Source organism: Ovis canadensis, chromosome 21 (assembly GCF_042477335.2).
Source record: "Ovis canadensis isolate MfBH-ARS-UI-01 breed Bighorn chromosome 21, ARS-UI_OviCan_v2, whole genome shotgun sequence".
Classification (NCBI taxonomy): domain Eukaryota; kingdom Metazoa; phylum Chordata; class Mammalia; order Artiodactyla; family Bovidae; genus Ovis; species Ovis canadensis.
In genome coordinates this window covers 20780568-20795800 of record NC_091265.1, presented here as the reverse complement: position 1 = coordinate 20795800, position 15233 = coordinate 20780568, and the positions used below count along the sequence as shown (strand labels likewise).

General features: G+C 38.7%; 1 long non-coding RNA gene across 1 annotated transcript; it reads left to right on the top strand.

Moving 5' to 3' along the window:
* The first annotated feature begins 9315 nt into the window (after positions 1-9315).
* Positions 9316-14153, top strand: LOC138427127 (uncharacterized). The gene is made up of 4 exons (XR_011251920.1): positions 9316-9989; positions 10919-11156; positions 12614-12715; positions 13688-14153. It is a non-coding gene; the product is annotated as an uncharacterized lncRNA (long non-coding RNA).
* The last annotated feature ends 1080 nt before the right edge of the window (positions 14154-15233 follow it).

Sequence of the window (15233 nt, the reverse complement as noted above, 5' to 3'; positions counted from 1 at the left end):
CATTAACATTGATGAGGTTAATGAATACAGGAGAAGTTCTGGGATGTAATCTAGCTAGGGGGTGTGACTTCTCATTTCATTACAGATTTCTGAGCTTTTGATTTTCTCTGCACCAACAAATGAAAAAGAGGTCCAGCAATTGCTGGGTCTGTTCAGCTACTGGTATACTCTCATGGGCCCCACATGTTGATTTGGTGGCACTTATCTACCAACTTTGTGTGGAGATCTGACCTACAGGATGCCCTGGAGGTGCTCCAATGGGTCACCCAGGCTGCTCTTTCCCTGAGACCCGGTGATCCGCATTTCCCATTCAAGTTACAGGTCTCTTCAGCCTCTCTGTTCACCAGTTGGAATTACAGCATGAGGACATCACCAGGCCAGCAGCACCACCGAAACTTTTGGATCCATACACACCTTTTGAGAGGCAACAATTGACTTGTCATTACATTGTAGTATATACTGAATGTATGATCCATGGCTGTGAAATAGTCCTATAACCAGAAGTCCCAATCATGCCATGAGTCTGACCAGAGGCCTGAAATTGCCAGATGGAAGTGGCTCAGAAATCCTTTCTAGTGAAGTAGAAATGGTACACACAAGCCTGACCAAGTTGGGGTCATGCAACCATGACAAGATCTCTGAGACCAAGAAAAGTCTCAGGGATGCCCTTCTGGCCCACAGGTATATAGCTCTAGGAGCTGCTATGGGTCCAATGGGGATCCGAATATAGAGACCTCTAGGACCACACATTGGCCTGGCTCACTATTTGCTTCTCCTGGTAACTTCTACTGGAATGAAATGGGGTGGAGCTACCGCCTGACTTGAAAGAGGCCTGCCCCTTGCAGAGGATGGTAAAAGATGCTCAGGACAATTGGCAGAGCTTCAGGAAGTTTGGATGGATCCAGGTCACCTCAGCAACTAAGCTGTGTTATGTTTTCACTGGCTTACAGACTATGACTAATGCTACGGTTATTTGGCCAGGTCACTGGCAAGCCCTATAAACAAGCTTATCCTGTGGGGATAAGGCACTTGGATAAAAATTGCTTTTTTTCCTAATAAGTGTTTTGTTACTCATGCCACCAGAAAGACTGCTATACTAATGAAGGGGCACATAATGAGCAGACTCTTCTCAGCTAAATGAGATGACTGAATTATGCTCTACCCCAGAGCTAGCAGATGTGCAACCATATTTGGATCCATGAGAAATAAAAATTCAATCACCATTCTAGACAGAACCTACATGCATGGATTGCCCTTGTTCATCTGACGATGCTTAAACAGCATGGAAAACTGCTAGACCCTGTCTAAGGATAAAAATACTGCTTAGGTAGTTTCTTGAACCAACAAGCAGAGTGTTCTTGGCAGATATATCACCTTGAGCCTCTCATCCTATCTGGAAATTTCTCCTGGATCCTATCTGAAGTTGATACTTTCTCTAGATTTGGCCTAGCTGTGTTCATGCCTTCCACTGACTCTAGGCCAACAAGGCCACAATTTTCTTGTTTGGGTTCAATGAGCACATTTCATCTTATAATAGATCTGAATGTATGGCTCAAGCTCCTTGGCAGTGGGGTGATTGTCCCAGTTTGCTTTGCATCTACCTCACTTTCTCTTGATTCTGTTCTGTTGGGGGAAAATGGAATACCAGGGAGCTGGCACCCTCTTTTTGCCTCTTGCTTCACTGTTATGGTGAACGAATAACCACTGGATTGATGCTTAATTGTCCTAACTGGATACAAAACACATGATTGTACAGTCCCTGCACCCACACCCCTACCTTTCCTTGAATGAAGACGTTTTCTCATACCTCAGGTTCCCTCCTGACTGTGTCCAACAACCAGAGCTGAGTGGTAGCACACCCAGCTGAGGAGGTGCTGAGACTGAAGAGAAGGCAGAAGGATATACATCCCAAAGTACCTGTGAGAGCTAGCCAGACAGCACTAGCAAGAGCTGGAGGAATATGCATGGGACTAGATTTGAAATTTCTAGATTAAAGTGGCAGGAAGATGAATTTGGATAGAAAATGGTTTGTTGACTTGAGAGTACTCTCCTGACATACATGATTTTACACCCTGGCATGAACCCCAGACCATGCAAGTTTGCTACCAGCACACCTCCTAGAGTATACAGTAAGAGATATGGCCAACACTTAGCAAGGAAAATGAAAGAAAAGATGAAAGGCTTTGGGGAAGTAGAAGTAGACCTGTTGAAACAGATATACTACATATGTCCATAAGACTTTTCAGTTGATTATATTTCATGGGAAGACTATAGCATTTATCAAAGCCATATAAAGAAATTTGCTGATGAAACAGGCAAAAGAATCACTACAATTAGGCACCTTGCTGCAATTATGGTGACTGTCTTCTTTTCATGAGGGCTGGTGGCAGGACAGGCTATTACCAGAATCTGAATCATGGAGAATGAAGACAGGACTCTGAAATAGTAGAGACCATGTTGGCACTCTGCTGCCAGATGCTGGGAGCTCATAATCATTGTAATGAGCATTAGGGGCCAAGTGGCAGTTGAGGGGCTGACCTGCATCTGAAGAGTTATAAAGGTGGTTAACAGAATGCAATTTTCCTAGAGCAGAAGAGATGGGAAGCTATATCCATCTTACTTAGCTTGTACCAGCAGAAGAAGTTAAGGACACGTTACTAGGTAGATTCCTGAGAGTAGCCTCCCAAATAAAATGTCAAAATCCTTTATCCAATATCCAAACATGGGTTAGTTTTCAGTCTAGCTTTCAGTAAAACCCATTGACTGGTGAAGATGTCCTTTCTCTATGGGAAAAGACACCACATTACCATAGCAACTATACACAGTAATGTTCTTCCCAGTTTTCCTCAAAAGAACCACAGGTGTTTTATTCACTAGGGCAAAGGTTTAGGTGTCTTCTGAGTTGTTATAAGTAGAATCTGAATTAATATTTTGTATTTGGAGAGCTGAAGCAGCATCCTTGCTTTCCTGTTAGAGTGAGAATATATGAGGCCTGAAGATGCACAAAGCTCAGAACAGTTCTAGCTTACAATGGATCCCATAGGCCTATTTGCATACAGGTTGCAATACCTTCAGGTCCCAAATGTATAATTCAGATACATACTTTGTAGTAGATAGTGCAACCCTCACCATGCATCCTGAGCCTGTGAGGAATGGCTATTATAATGAGAAACCCCAAGTGGAAACCGCTGAAATTCTCCTCCTACTGAAGCCCAGATAGTAAATCAAAACCAGTACTGCATGGGAGAGCTGGGGATAGGGTGTGGGAGTGGTCCCTGAGGCATCTAAAGCATTTAATAATGATTGTCCTCATCATTGGGCTTCCCAGGTGGTGCTAGTGGTAAAGAACCCCCCTGCCAATGTGGGAGATGTAAGAGACATGGGCTCAATCCCTGGGTCAGGAAGATCCCCTGGAGAAGAGCATTGCAACCTACCCCAGTATTCTTGCCTGGAGAATCCCATGGACAGAGGAGCCTGGTGGGCTATAGTACATAGGGTTACACATAGCTGGACATGGCTGAAGCAACTTAGCATGCACACAAGTCCTCATGATATTGATGTTTAATTCAGCAGACCATCCCCTGTAGAAACAGAATAAATCCTGGAGAGTGACTGTAGACTTTACAAACTCAACTAAGTCATAGCCACTATGTCCATGGCTGTGCCAGATATGAAGTCTTTGCTAGAACACATCAGTGCGGTTCAGACTCCATTTCAGCATCTGCTCCTAGAGAGACCAACCTGCAGCAGAGAGAGATGGATGGCAGAGTTTGGAGATCTGTGTTCTCATTTCACAGGGAAAATCAAGGCAGTCATAGTTTACAGTAAAAGGAAAAAAAAGACGTAAGTGTGTCTCTCAGTCTTCCTCTGTGGCCATCAGCTCACTTTGCTTCTAATATGCACTAGAAGCAACTCACTCTCATACATGCATACATATATACCTATGTACGCTTGGACATACACATCAATACATATATCCAGGCTTTCTATTTCCAAGCTAAGTATGCATGCCCAGCCCTAGCTTCAGGGAAATACTATTTATGAAACTCAGCATGCATGATGTATTGATACTAAGCTGTCAAAAAAACATGAATCTCAAACAATTTAGAAGATATTGAGTTCATCCTGCTTTCAACACTGTTTTGTTAGACTTACATGTTTATTACTTTATTATCTGAATGCTTTTTCTTTGTAATATTAGAGGAAAGTTATATTAACACAAGATGCTTTCTGTGGTTTGGGAGCCAACTAACTAAACATTTAGAGGCTTTTCATGGGGACCAGAAGAGCTTACATGTATTTATCCTAAAGAAATCTGACATCTGTCACTAATTCTGTGAAAGAACATTTGGGCTATATGTATAGCGGACAATTGTATTTATTTCTTCATTCAGATGCCCCCACCCCCCCCACCACCACATTCTTTGTTTAAATAACCATGAAATAATTTCGCCTTTGTAGAATAATTTAATATTTCCAGCTTTTGTCTGTTTTGAACAGCTTGTTTTCTCCTGGGCCAGTGACAACAACCAACTCTGCTGCATTGTTTTGGTTTTTTTCAGGTGCTTCCCTGAACAAGGACCCCTGAAGAAGGAACACAGAGGGGTGAAATCTTTCCATGAACCCTGCCTTGGCATTGCGTTTGAGGAAAGTGGTGCCTTTCTGTGATTTATTTACTGGTAGAAGGCAGCTTTTTCTAATTCACATAAAGGCATTTTATATACTATTGGTGACTCTGCTTCTAAGTCAACTCAGGAAGTCAAATTATTTATTGATATTTCTCCATTTAAAAGTTAAAAAAATAAATTAGGGTTTTATAATTGCTACTTATAATTTGAGATACTTTTATCTCCATGAGTGAAATCTTAAACATATAAATCTGAAAAAGCATGCTTTCCTTTCTTAATCATTCTTTGAAATTTTTATATTTTGCTAACTTATTTTCCACAGTGAAATATCAGCTATTAATTTCATAGTTTCTTCCTTGGGAGCTTTCCAGACTATTCCAGCTTTAGTCATCAGTAATAACTTAGAATTTTATAAGTAATTTGCCCTTTTTAATGTAAATTAAGGTAATGATAAATTCACTTTTTAAAGCTTATATTTTCCAGCCTAGAGGGAAGACAGTATCAATGATTTGAGGCTTTTGACAGGAAGAGGAGGGAAGAAAGACTTCTGTGCTAATCATAAAGAACTTGGTTTCTGTCATTTTTTCACTTCCCAAAGCCCTTTAAACACCAAACTCAAAACTCACTAGAGTTTTTTTAGACTGTAAAACTGCTTAAAAACAAAGATTTTGACTTGTTAGCACATAGAATAGTGCCAGCATGTACCAGGCACTCAATAAATATTTGTCATATAAAGCAATGCAATAAAGCCCTGTGAGGATCATGCCTCTAAGTTGGGAAAAAAAACCCCTAAATTTTGCAGATTATATTTTCATTACTATTCCTATTTCTTATTTAAAGATTTAACCTCAATAAAGCAGACTTTCCCTGCTAACATATCAAGGGATCTGAGTACCCATTGCAAAGGACTGCTATGAGGAGTAAATTTAATTACATGAAATATGTTTTTTCCAGACATTAAATATTTTAATGTATGGGACATTATACACTTTTAATATATATCAAAATATGTATGGTAAGGTAATACACTATACTTGATGTAATATAAACATTTGCTTTGTTTCTATTTCTCTTATTTTTGATTGTAAAAAAAATAGTTCCTATCCATTTGAGTGATTTTCATTCATTAAACAAATACTTTTTTCCTATATTCTATGTCATATTTTTTGTATCATCCAGCATTTTAGATGTTTTCCTAATTTATTGAAAACACATTCCAATATTTATTCATCAAACAAGTCAGTAGAGTAGAATCAGTTATTCTTATTCATACTCTAATATAATAATGAAAACAGAATAATAGACTGATACAATTGTTTCAAAGAAATCCTTTAGTTAATTTTTATTTTCTTAGATAGTCATATGCTATGCTCCTTCAAATTACCTCAAAATTAGCATTACTTAGGTTCAAACTTCAATACTATAAAAATACAGAGAATTAACTTTCTTAACTAGCAATGTTCAGTTAGATATCTTTTAAGAATTTCCTCCAAGTTCCTTTATAGGTTGTTTTTTTTTTTTTTTAAATAAAGTAATAAGGTCTTAAAAAAAAGAATGTGAGTCAGTGTTAAGTTCAGAAACATTATGTGTAAGTATGTAAATGTACAGTTTCTACATAGGGAAACTATGGATTAATATTGGCTATGTATTCTGGCTATTACTGACATATATACAGATTTCTAAAATCTATATGTCAACACTATGTTAAATATTAAAATATAGAGTTAATGTATTTTTAGTAATCTCTGTCACTTAACATCAATAAAGTTCTTGTTCAGTCACTCAGCCATGTTCGACTCTTTGTGACCCCACAGATTGCAGCACGCCAGGCCTCACTGACCCTCACCATCTGAAGGATGTTAAATATAAAAATGAATAGTCAATGTACTTTTAGTAATCTCTGTCACATTATTATCAATAATACATCATGTTTAAATCTTGACAGTAAAATGTTGCTTAACATATCGACACTCAAATTATACAGTAATTGTTTATCTTGTCCAGAAATAGAACACAGATTTGAAAATATACTGCAGGCGGGGTACTTCTTCCTTCTCAATCTGTTATAAAAGTAGGCATTAACAACATCAGAAATCAAAGCCAGATACCTGCTGGCAGGTATCTAGTTAACTGATTTGCTAACTTATGTCCAGAAAACCTGCACACCAAGGTTTATAGTACGTTTATTCATAATCACCCAAAACTAGAAGCAACCAAGATATTCTTCAACAGATGATTGGTGGACGTTGCTTTTCCGTAAAGTGTAAATTGCTTGATGTAAAGAATTATGATTTTTGCTCTCTGCTTCTCAAAAAGAATGCCTTGTACAGAGTAGATACTTAGCAACTCAACAGTTGCAGTTTATTCACTACCAAATGAACTGCAGTTGCTCATGCAGGATAATGTATTTCTTTATTGTTTTATTTATTCAGTCAGATTTTACTAGTATCTTGTGTGACATGCTCTCTGCTAAATGTAAGCAACTTTAAAATGCATATGACAAAAATTCCCACCTTAAAAAAAAATCATAGCCTAGTGGAGAGGCAGATCTATGCTAATAACTGTAATATATTTTCAGCATTTAAGTTGGAAAAATGCCATGGACAAGAGGAGCCTGGTGGGCTACAGTCCATAGGGTCCCAAAGAGTCAGAACGACTGAAGCAACTTAGCACAGCACAAGTATGGTTTTAATATAATATCAATGTGGATACACAGAGCGAATAATGCTAGAAACATAAAAACCAAAATGGCACTGTTTTTTAATTTATCAGATATTTTTAGGAAGCAGAAGTTTTCTTATCCCATTTAACTTTCATTTCATTAATAACACAAAATAAAACAACCAAATTACTTAAATATATCTTTGGACAAAAAGAATAGTACTCTGTTAGTGACTTCTACGGACAGCATCCACAATGGTAAGTAAAAGAAATCCACAGAAATCTCTGCATCTTTAGCTTAACTCTCTGTGTTGCAGATGACTCTCTTGGGGCTAAAATCATTTGTTCCGCTGTCATTTTTTATGGAGCTGCTTGCATTTAAAATAAAAAACTCCATATGAAGTTGTTTGCTACCATATATCATATAGATTAGGTGATTCAGATGGTAAAGAATCCACCTGCAATGTGGGAGACCCTAGTTTAGTCCCTGGGTTGGGAAGATCCCCTGGAAGAGGGCATGGCAACCCACCCCAGTTTTGCCTGGAGAATCCCCATGGGCAGAGGAGCATGATGGGTTACAGTCCACGAGGTTGCAAAGAGTTGGACATGACTGAGCAATTAAGCACAGTGCAGCATGGCACAACTTTTTGACTCTTGTCCTTAGCTGAATGGAAAATGCTGGTTAGTTCTATCTTTCTCATATGCAAGTTCAATTTTTTTTCAACAGGCATTTTTATAGATGTTCTTTTATGTAATCCAGATATTTATACTCTTTTGTTTTATATATTGGAGAAGGAAATGGCAACCCACCCCAGTACTCTTGCCTGGAAAATCCCATGAATGGAGGAGCCTGGTAGGCTGCAGTCCATGGGGTCGCTAAGAGTTGGACACAACTGAGCGACTTCACTTTCATACATTGGAGAAGGAAATGGCAACCCACTCCAATACTCTTTTCAAGATGTAGACTTGTGATGAAGACAAGGCCATAGTCCTTCTTTTGAAATATTTCTTTTGTTTACTCTTTCGAGACAAGTAAGCATCTTCTTAAGAGAGGTGGCTTTATTTGTAACTACTTATTTAAAATTTTTTTATTTCTTTGTAATTTTTAAATTTTAACTTAATAATTATTTCACACTGTTTTTACAGAATCAAAGTCTTGGTCTCCAATCAAAGGTCTCCAACCTTTCCAATTTCAGAAATCCTGTTTTTGAGGCAAATTCTATTAACTCTTTATTAGTTTCTTCCAGAAACTTCCTCTGTATCTGTAAGGAAACTTGCTTAACTTGCTTATTCTTGACTTATCAATTTTAAGACAATCCTATGATTTCTACGTACAATAGCTGAAGATTAAACTATCTACACCACTTGCACATTTTGCAGTAGATTCGTTGTACTGCTGTGCCCAGTTTTTACATTAATACCTTGCTTGTTCACACCTTTTGGAAGTTATCACCTCATACTGACTTTGAACTTGATCATAAAGTTTTTACACTGGGACTTTAGCAAAACTGATGCAAAGAGAGGCTTGAAATAGCACTAGTCCACTTATACTTCCTCTCTTGGATCTCGGCCAATGCCAGAGAATGAGCCGTTATCTAGCCTGCTGTAGGATGAGAGGCTTTGTGGCTCCAAAGAAATTAGTCTGAGCCATTCTTCACCTTCCAGCTCTCACCTGACTGAAGGTGCTTGAGAAAATCTAGAATCACTCCAGCAACCTTTGGACTCCTAAGATGGATCTACTAAGTTTTAGAGTGAAACTCAGTCTTCACTTTCTCTTTTAAAATATAGTTTTATCATATTCTATCTGTCTCCTTCCTTTCTCCCCATCTTTCGTTTTGTTTGGAGGCATCTTACGTCATGCTTTAATTTGAAATTGTTCTCTAGATGTGATTCATCCTGGAACTTCTAGTTGCCACTCTTCCAGGTTGAATATTCAGCTATTACCTGGAATCTTTGACTTTGTTCTTTTTTGGTTCACTCCCTTATGTTGGAGGGTATATTGTCCAATTCCATTTAAGAAAGCATGCATGTGATGTACATATTCTGAGTGCTTATAAATCTGACACTGTTCTATAGTCAACTCATTAGATATTTTGATTTCCCAAGTAGAAAATTATTTCTGCTGAGAAATTTGAAAGTATTTATCCTAGGTCTTTGAGCATGCATGTCACTATTTAAGAGTCCATGTTTTAGTGTCCTTCCTTTGTATATGACCTGCACTCTGCTCTCTGTAAGTATTTAGAATCGTTTTCTCTGAATGTCTTCATTGCATCAAGAAATAATAAAGTGAGCAACAAAATAGCAAAATGGGTTTGTTTAGAAGGATGTTTGGAAAACTAGATCTATCCATTGAGAAAAGTGGTACTGGATTTATACTAACACCATAGATTCATAGTAGAAATCAGTTGAGTAGAAGCCCTGAATGAGAAAGGTAAAAATAAAAAAAGTTAGTAAATGAAAACATAGGAAAATGCTTTTGTGATCTCTGAGTTACGACGAACTCTAAAAAATTTTCAAAAGTATAACCTTTTATACCTAAAGGTTAAATTTGCCATTTGGAAGGGCAATCTGAACTGTATCTATTTATATTTCAGTATTAACATCCCTTCATTGACTAAGAATGAAGCCTTGAGATCTCTACTTTAATAAAGTAAATCCTATTTCCACATCATCCATGACATTGAAGTCCTTGTTTCTTATGTAAGTATTTGTTACATTACCTTTTATTTTAAAAGGAGAAAAAAATAAGAAACTACTAGGTCTGTTGAAAAAAATATTTTGTTGTTCACCAAAGTGTATCATAGACAAAATTAAGAGATGACAAACATGGATACAAGACCAGCAATGACTAAAAATGAAAAGAAGACAGAATACTGAGTATCTAAGAAACTATGCATTCAACAAGGAAAATCAGTAATCTCACTAGGAGAATGGGCAAATGAAATGGAAAAGATCATTAATAAGAAACCCAAAAATCTAATAACCTGACAAAGAGATGACAAAAAATTGTTAGTAATCAGGGAAGTTGGATTTTAAAACTGCAGTGTGATATCACTTACATCTATGGGATTAGACCAGAAATATTAAAAAAAAAAACTAAATAATGCCAAATGCTGTTAATATATTGGGGATATATTAATAGAAACTGTCATTCTCTGCTAGTGGAAGTAGAGATTGGTATAGCTGTTCTTGAATGAGTCAAAATAAGCACGTTAGACATGACTGAGCAACTTTCACTTCACATCATATACTAAGCACTATGGTAAACTGAGAATATAACGATGAATAAGACAAATTACCTTTGGCTCCCTGAAGGTTACATAATTAATTAGTATTTGGGGGGAATGAGGGTGGAGCCAGGTATATGAGAACCTCTTTATTCACAGTGTCATTAAACAAATATTTTCCTGTTTTTTTTTGAAATGTAATTGATAAATTTATGTTCTACTCTCAGCATTTCAATTATACATTAATGTGCTATTAATTATAGTCACCATGTTATGTATTAGATCCACTGGTAACTTTTTAAATCTCTATTTCTCTGTTTGACTTTTTGTTTTTTAAGACTTCACACTTAAGTGATACCATTCAGTATTTGTCTTTCTCTGTTTTAACGTAATGCTCTCCAGGTCCATCCATGCTGTTGCCGTTGCAGTATTTTCTTCTTTCTCAAGGCTGAATGCCATGCCACTGACTGTATCTACCACATTTCCTCGATCCAGTCACTCATTGATGGATACTTAGCTGTTTCTGTACCTTAGCTATTGTGAATAACGCTGCAAGGAACATGGGAGGACACATATGTCTTTGAGATGAAGATTTCCTTTCGGAAATATATACCCAGAAGTGGAATTCCTGGATCCTACGGTAATTCTATCTTTAATTTCTGGAGGAATATCCTTAATATTCTGTACAGTGGTTATACCAGTCTACATATCTACCAAAAGTGTACAACGGTTCCCTTTTGACCATATCCTCACTAGCATTTGTTAACTCTTATCTTTGATAATAGCTGTTGTAATATGTGTGATTTGATAATGTGTTTTTTTTCTTATTCTGGTTTTGATTTGTATTTCTGTCCTGATCAGTGACATTGAGCACCTCTTCGTGTCACTGTGGATCTATCTTCTCAGGAAAAGTGTCTATGCAGTTCCTTCGCCCATTTTTTTAATTGAGTAATTTAAATAAATTTTTGTTACTGAGTTGTGTAAACTCCTTGTATATTTTGGATATTAATCCTTATTGATTACTTGATGTGCAAACATTTTCTCTCATTTCATAGATTGCCTTTTAATTTTGTTGATGGTTCCCTTTGATGAACAGAAGTACTTTAGTTTAATGTTGTCCCACTTGTTTGTTTTTACTTTCGTTGTCTGTTTTTGGTGAATAAATAATGTTGCCAAGATCAATGTCAAAAAGCTTATGTTCTCTTCTAGAAGTTTTACCTGTTAAGTTCAAATCTTTAATCCACTTTGAGTTGTGTTTTTGTATTTGAGCTGATGATTTAAGATGCACCACTTTTGGATTTCTCCTGCTGGGTGCCCTAGTGGCTTTTAAATGCTTGACCTGCATGCACATCTTTGTAGCAGTAGGTCTGTAAATGGGACAGACAAAAAGGAAGAAAAGGAGAAAGAGAGAGAGAGCAGAAAAGGCAGGGAGTAAGGCAGCACCTCTCAAGTGCAAGGGAAGTAAGAGCCTGAGGCCTACCAAATTCTCCTGTCTGGCTCCCCAAAGATGTTCCTGGGGGGTAGGTTCTTGTCTCTCATTGCAAAAAATAACTCAGAGACCATACAGGGAGCTCAGGAAAGAAGTAAAGTCTTATTTAAGTGACCTTAAGGGAAGAGGGGGCAGGCTTAGGTGGGTAGTTGCTCTGAGTTTCTTTGGCAAACCCATCATGTGGGGCACGGAGTAAAGGGGCAGAATATTCACTGGGGAGAGAGGGGCTTGCGAGTCTTCCTCCCTGATTGTCATCCCAGCTCCACCTCCCTGAGGAGCGCAGGGATTTACATTCTTAGTTAGTCTTGGCATCTGTAGTACTTCATATCTGTAAGGCTAATATCATTGTAATGGGGCTATAATAAGCAAAAGGTTACATTTGGAGGCTAGAGACCCCTGCCTTTCCCCACCTTTGTCTGCCTCCAGGACACATCACCCTCAACTGTGTGGTTTGCTGTCAGTCTTGAGGTTACTGCTTTTCTCTGCCCAGGACCCTGGTGCTGACAGGGTGCCTGGTTTCCTGCTGTTTGGCCTGTGCTCCCCTTTCTCTGCTCATATCTCTCTGACTGACTGCTTCGACATTAAGACTGTTTCTTCGACTGCTACAGCCCCAGGGAACCATGAATGGAAGCCCCACTGACCTGCAGAGCAGGACATTCTGGCAACCTGTCACCCGGGCAGCATCTGCACAACCTGGAGCACAGAAGGAGGTATGAGCTCCTCTCAGGGAGACACTGGCGACTTGCAGGAGGCTTTGGAGAGATGGCAGGGGAGTGCGTGGGTTGCTCTGTCTCCAGGGAACGTTGCAGGCTGCCCCTAGGTATGTGCTGACAAGTTTAATCCCAAGGCAGCAGTTTTCAAAGTATTTACATGGACCCCTTTCAAGGAAAGACTGGGAGATGGGTAATTTTACCTGTTCCCTCTAAACTGAGACCCATAAGTAGAGCCATAGCAAGTGCTTGTATGCCTGTTAACAACTGCCTTTATGTTTCCTACTGTCTTTTGGGCCTCATGGAAGCAAGCCTCAGTGGCTTTTAGAGCTAGATGTTTCAGGGTCCCATCTCTTGGGTGAGTCTTCAAAGTTGTGGTGCTAAATATAGGACCCAATCCCTTTGATGCTTAGGGAGAAGCTGGTAGTTGGGAATTCCCTCTTTTTAAAAAAACATTTATTTTTTTTTTTTTTTTTGGCTGTGCTAGGCCTTTGCTGCTGCTGCTGCTGCTGCTCACGGGCTTTCTCTAGCCGCAGCAGGCTGGGGTTCTTCTTCGCTGCGGTGCGCGGGCTTCTCATTGCGGGGGCTTCTCCTGGTGCGGAGTGTGCCCTCTGGGGCACCCGGGGCTCAGGAACTACAGACATGGGCGCAGCGGTCCCGCCCCTGGGCTCCCGGGCACAGGCTCAGTAGGTGCGGGGGCACAGGGTTAGCTGCCCCAGGGCCTGTGGGATCTTCCCTGTCCTCTGCATTGGCAGGCGGATTCGTATCCACTGTACCCCTGACTTAGCAGCAGCAGCAGCAGCAGCAGCACCCCCACGGGAGTCCCAGGAATTCCCTCTTGATGGTATAGTGTTGTTCCCAGGGTGGGGCTTGTGGTCAGACTGTGTCTCAGCCTTTCTTCCCCTTTGTGATGCGGGCATTTTTTGACTCACGTGGTGGGTAAAAGCCTCTCCGTTTCTGGATTTCTTACAGAAGCAATAGCTCCATGTGTACCCTGGGTGCACCGGCGGGAGGAGGAGACTTCGGGAGCCTGCTATGTCACCGCCTTTGCTGACCTCTTGACACTTTTATCCTTAGAAAGAAAGGAAACAAATCACGAATAACAATAATATGGTCGGCCCTTGGACAACACAGGCTTGAACTAGACAAGTCCACTTATATGAGAAATTTTGAAATAAATGCATACTACAGTACTCCACAATCAGCAGTTGGGTGAATCCATGGGTGTGGAACCTTACCAAACCGTAAAGTTTATGTGTGGAATTTCATCTACATGAAGGCTGGGCCCCGACCCCTACATTGTTCAAGGTCAACTGTACTACTCACTATTTACTACACATACCAGCCTATTTGGTATTGTCATTGTACCTGGGTGCTGTATTTTATGACTGAAACAAAGAATGAGAGTGTGGCATAATAAAACATGAGGGAAATACAAGTTTATTCCTCTTTTGTTACACAATCACTATGATGTAGCTTGATTTAATTTATACAAATTTATTCCTACAAATACATGCACCTGCAAACACAAGTGGCAAGATCTCCTCAAAAAATACAATTGTGAGTTTCTTCAGTAACAGTCATACTATTGATGTAACACCATTCAATTTATTTTTGTGCCTTCAATGCTTATTTTATATTATACATTGAATCATTAGAAAGAATTTCTAGGATGTAGGAAAATTTATAAAGGAATAGAGAACAGATTACACATTTTCCTATCATCAAGATACAAACAGAGGTAGTATTTATGTATTGCCTTCAAATATTTGTTTCACTCAGCAGCGGTTTTGAAAAAACTCCCTTGTGATTGTTCTCTATGCTATTCCCATAAACACTTGTGCAAAACTGGCAAGAGAAGAATAGAGAACATGATCTGGTGAGTCATATTTCTTTTATCTAATTTTTATTTTGAAATGAAGTAAGACTTCCTTGTAACATCTCTAATATTAAACAACTTTTTAAGCAAGTTAGACTGTCTACAAGGCTTTTCATAATATCTATGCTAGGAATTTTGACAATCACTCCTTATTTAAGTTCTTTCAGAAAAATTAATAATGAACAGTAATTTGCAGGAGAGATGGAGGTTAGAGAGCACAAAACAGAGAATGAAATTAGGTTTTTAATGAAATGACTGGCAGTAAATTCCATAAAATTCAATAAATACTTACCAAATATTGGAAGAAAGAAAAATCAGTAAAGGAGGAGACACTCTGTATGATGATTGCATTTTAGTTACCATTGAAGTGGATTTGGGCACAAGTTCAATAGTTAACTCCTTATATTGCCAGAAAAAAGACATTCATGGAATATATCTCACTAGGAAGCCCTTCTCATAAACAGTAACAGGATTTTTCAGGATGCCCTGTGATAAACGGGCCTGGAATGTAAAAGCTATCCTTATTACCTTCTAAATATATCTCGATAGAACTTACCCTAAGATATACCCAATGATCTAAATTAGATTCATGGATGCCTGATCCTTAATAATTCATCCTCATTGCAGGGAGCATAGCCT